This window comes from Odocoileus virginianus, chromosome X, assembly GCF_023699985.2.
Source record: "Odocoileus virginianus isolate 20LAN1187 ecotype Illinois chromosome X, Ovbor_1.2, whole genome shotgun sequence".
NCBI classification, from domain to species: Eukaryota; Metazoa; Chordata; class Mammalia; order Artiodactyla; family Cervidae; genus Odocoileus; species Odocoileus virginianus.
The window spans coordinates 52,050,388-52,055,613 of NC_069708.1; the positions used below are offsets into that span (position 1 = coordinate 52,050,388).

Consider the following 5,226-nt stretch of genomic DNA (forward strand, 5'->3'; position numbering starts at 1 on the left):
CAATGAAGTTGTTTTGTACATTTGTAGTAAACATTCTATAATAAGTTAATTTTGTGTGTCAACTTGAGTGGACCACCGTGTGCCCAGATATTTGGCCAAACATTATTTTGGGTGTTTCTGTGAGTGTTTTTAGGTGAGATTAACTTTTAAATAGACTCAGGAAAGCAAATTGCCCTCCCTAATTTGACCTCATCCTTAGTGACTCATATGATAAAGAATCTGTTTGCAATGAAGGAGACCTGGGTTAGATCCCTGGGTAGGGAAGAGCTCCTGGAGAAGGGAATGGCTACCCACTCCAGTATTCTTGCCTGGAGAATTCCATGGACACAGGAGCCTGGTGGGCTATAGTCCACTGGGATGCAAAGAGTTGGACATGATTGAGCAACTAAAAATCAGTTGGAGGCATGAATAAAATAAAAAAAGCTGACCCTTACCCAAGTAAGAGAGGAAAAAGTCAGGCAGAAGTCTGACTGCCTTTGAACTGTATCATTGACTTCTTTCCTGCCTACAGACTCAAAAAGTGAAACAATGGCTCTTCCTGGATGTGAGCCTGCTGGTCTTTGAACTGGAACTACACCATCTGCTCTTCTGGTTCTCAGGCCTTAGGATTCCTACTGGAACTAAACAATTGACTCTCCTGGATCTCTAGCTTGCCAATTCATCCTCCTGATCTTGGGGCTTGCCAGACTGTATAAATGTATGAGCCAATACCTTGTAATAAATCTACACACACACACAGACACACACACACACACACAAAACACACACACATACTTGGGGCTTGCCAGACTGTATAAATATATGAGCCAATACCTTGTAATAAATCTACACACACACACACACACACACACACACACACACACGCGCACACACACACATGCAGATATCCTGCTGCTGGGATACGAACAGCTACCTGTTCTTGCATCAGGACCTCCTTCTATATTACCTCTTATCTCTTGCCTCCAGTTCTCTGCCTCAAATACTCTCCTCCCATTCTTCACTTTCATGCTTTATTGTCATCTCTCAATTCTCTCGTCTTCTTGTTACTTCCTCAGAAGAAGCCTTCCCTGACCCAGGTTGTTCCCCTTTCATCCCTTTTATTTTTATTTTAAACATTTAATTAAAATAAAGATACAGAAAACTACACAAAACTTAGCTTGAAGAGTTACTATAAAGCAAACACCCTAGTAACCATTATCTTATTTAATCTACATGTTTATGCACTATTCCTTTCTTTTTTCTTCTCTTTTTAAAGTTTATCATATATTAACATAGACTTTAAAAACCTGCATCTATACAGTTTTAAGACACATAGATTGATGTATCCACCACCACCATCTATATACAGAATAGTTCTGTCACCCAAAAAAAACCTCTCTGTTGCTATCCCTTTATAGTTTCACGTCTACCTTAACCTCCCCCCTACCACTAAACTCTGGCAACTAATAATCTGTTCTCTGTCATTATAGATTTGTCGTTTGGAGAATGTTATATTTATGGAATCATACATTTGTGATTAAAACTGACTTTTTAAATATGAACCTAATGCCATTGAAATTCATCCAAATAGTTGTGTTTATAAATACTTGGTTTCTCTTTATTGCTAAATAGTATTCCGTTGTGTGGATGTACCACAGTGTATTTATTCTATCTTTTGAGTAACATTTGGATTATTTCCAATTTTGGGCAGTTGTGAATGATGCTTCCCTGGTGGTTCAGATGGTAAAGACTCTGGCTGCAATGCAGGAGACCCAGGTTTGATTCTTGGGTTGGGAAGATACCCTGAAGAAGGAAATGGCAACCCACTCCAGTATTCTTGCCTGGAAAATCCCAGGGACAGAGGAGCCTGACAGGCTACAGTCCATGGGGTCACAAAGAATTGGATACGATGTATAATATTATATTAATTCCAGTTGTACAACATGGTGATTCAAAATTTTTCTAGATTATATTACATTTATAGTTATTACAAAATATTGACTATTTTCCCTGTACTGTACAATATATCCTTGTACCTTATTTTATGCATAGTAGTTTGTACCTCTTAACTCCCTACCCGTCTCTTGCTCCTCCCCACTTCCCTCTCCTCACTGGGAACACTAGTTTGTTTTCTATATCTGTCAGTCTATTTCTTTTTGTTATATTACTATTTTTTTTAGATTCTACGTGTAAGTGATGCAATACAGTATTTGTCTTTCTCTGTCTGATTTATTTCACTAACCATAATACTCTCCAGGTCCATCTGTGTGTGCATGCTCAGTTTCTCAGTCGTGTCTAACTCTTTGGGACTCTTTGGACTGTAGCCTGCAAGGTTCCTCTGTCCATGGGATTTTTCAGGCAATAAAACTGGAGTGGGTTGCCATTCCCTTCTCCAGAGGATCTTCCTGACCCAGGGATTGAATCTGTGTCTTCTGCATCTCCTGCATTGCAGGTGGATTCTTTACCTGCTGAGCCATCAAGTCCAGGGACATCCATGTTATTGCAAATATCAAATGTTCATATTTTATGGATGAGCAATATTGTGTGTGTGTGTGTGTGTGTGTGTGTGTGTGTGTGCGCGCGCGTGCGTGCGTGCACATATATAAGCCCATCTGGTCTAATGTGTTGTTTAAGGCCATTGTTTTCCTATTGATTTTTGGTCTGGATGATCTAGCCATTGGTAAAACTGGGTTATTAAAGTCCCCTAAAATTGTTCTATTGTTGTTTATTTCTCACTTTCAGTTCAGTTCAGTCACTCAGTCATGTCCAACCCTTTACGACTCCATGGACTGCAGCACGCCAGGTCTCCTTGTCCATCAACAACTTCCAGAGTTTACACAAACTCATGTCCATTGAGTCAGTGATGCCATCGAACCATCTCATCCTCTGTTGTCCCCTTCTCCTCCCACCTTCAATCCTTCCTAGCATCAGGGTCTTTTCAGATGAGTCAGTTCTTCGCATCATGTGGCCAAAGTATTGGAGTTTCAGCTTCAGCATCAGTCCTTCCAATGAATATTCAGGACTGATGTCCTTTAGGATGGACTGGTTGGATCTCCTTGCTGTCCAAGGGACTCTCAAGAATCTTCTCTAATACCACAGTTCAAAAGCATCAATTCTTCGGCACTCAGCTTTCTTTATAGTCCAACTCACATCTATACATGGCTACTGGAAAAACCATAGTCGTGAATAGGTGGACCTCTGTTGGCAAAGTAATGTCTCTGCTTTTTAATATGCTTTCTAGGGATTGGTCATAACTTTTCTTCCAAGGAGCAAGCATCGTTTAATTTCATGGCTGCAGCCACCATCTGCACTGATTTTGGAGCCCCCCAAAATAAAGTCTGTCACTGTTTCCACTGTTTACCCATCTATTTGCCATGAAGTGATGGGACCGAATGCCGTGATCTTAGTTTTCTGAGTGTTGAGGGTTTTTTTTTTTTATTATTATTTAAGACCTTTATTAACAGGTGCTTGCAGTTTGTTGACTTTTTTTTCCATTTATTTTTATTAGTTGGAGGCTAATTACTTTACATCATTACAGTAGTTTTTGTCATACATTGAAATGAATTAGCCATGGATTTACATGTATTCCCCATCCCAGTCCCCCCTCCCACCTCCCTCTCCACCCGATCCCTCTGGGTCTTCCCAGTCCAACCAGGCCCGAGCACTTGTCTCATGCACCCAACCTGGGCTGGTGATCTGTTTCACCCTAGATAATATACATGTTTCAATGCCGTTCTCTTGAAACATCCCACCCTCGCCTTCTCCCAGAGTCCACAAGTCTGTTCTATACATCTGAGTCTCTTTTTGAAAAAATCAAGCTGTAAACTTTTATTACAAATTAAAAATGAGGTTCTTAAAAATCTCAACTTGACCAGATATGAAACAATTTAAAAACCTTTAAAGGTGTATTGAGAAAAAACAGGCTTTTTTTTAAGAAACACGTTTGTCATTACCAAAAAGAGACGTCTTTAGGTAAAAATAATAAAAACCCCATGCTGCATAGATAATGCAGATAGTTCTAGTTATCTGGTCAACAGGCAAAAAGCAAGCACTTAAGGTCTTCAGCTCCAATCTTTTGTTCATTTCTTATTGCTGGAATTTCATATTCATTTCTTCTTGTTGGATGACTAAACCGGATGATGGTAGAGATGGTAAGCCGGCATTTACTCAGCCCCGCCCTGCTCAGCCTCGGGAGTGGACGAATGCTCAGCTGGTGGATCGGCTGCTTTTGTCTCTTTGCCATCTGTGGTTTAGGGTTTTCTGGGCGTCTGCGTCGGTAATTGAAGTTGCGGCGGTACCGACGTTGAGGTGGTTGCTGACCTTGGGTCTCATCTCCTTGATTTTCCTTATCTTCTTCATTGCCGTCCTCTCTGGGCTGTCTTTGGCGAGGAGGGCCCCTGCGGAATCTTGGTCTATAACCCCGATACATATTCTGTCTCACTGGTCTACCTTGTTCTCCTGCACCCTGGTTGTCAGCACCCTCCATCACTTCTCCCTGCACAGGAGGGTTGGAGTACTGTGGTCGACGCCCATAGGGTCTCCGCTTGTAGTAAGGTGGGAACCTCCGCCTGCGGTAGGGCCGGCGCTGTTGGGCCTGGCCTTCGGGAGCGCTCTCTGATCCCTCATTCTTTTCCCCACTCTCACTATTCTGGTAATTCTGCTGGTAATTGCGTGGAGGACCCCTGCGACGTGGATAGCGCCTATAATGGTTACGGTCTGCTGCGTATTTACTGCCTTGCACTGGAACTCCACCAGTTCCTGTAACATTTGCTGCCTCCGCACCCTTTTCTCCTTCAACAACATCAAACTCCACAGTTTCTTCATCTCCTACACTGCGAAGGTACTTCCTGGGGTTATTCTTCTTTATGGCAGTCTGGTGTACAAATACATCTTCCTTGGTGTCATTCCTGTTGATGAAACCATATCCGTTCCTTACATTGAACCATTTTACTGTTCCCAAAACCTTCATTGCAATGACCTTTTTGTCCCCGCCGGCAGGCGCCGCCGATGTGAGGCCCTCCGGGCCGCCGCTCCCTGCGCCACTGCCCGTCGTGCCGGGCTTGGTGTCGGCAGCGCTGAGGGCGGGGGCGGCGGGCGGCTGCTGGGTCTCGGCCTCGCTGCTCATAGTTGCGGTGATGGTGACTGGGGCCGGCTGCGGCAGCTGCGGCTCCTCCTGGGGTGTGATGGTAACTAGGCCGGCGGCGGCGGTGGGGCTGCTCAGGGCTCTCTGGGGTCCGCTCTCCGCTC

The 5,226-nt window shown here is 43.6% G+C and overlaps 1 protein-coding gene and 1 pseudogene across 3 annotated transcripts in view; one reads left to right on the forward strand and one right to left on the reverse strand.

Moving 5' to 3' along the window:
- XKRX (XK related X-linked) overlaps positions 1-5,226 on the forward strand; it is a 107,891-nt gene that overhangs the window by 53,190 nt on the left and 49,475 nt on the right. The window lies entirely within an intron of this gene.
- On the reverse strand, positions 4,062-5,119 carry LOC110124428 (Y-box-binding protein 1 pseudogene; annotated as a pseudogene).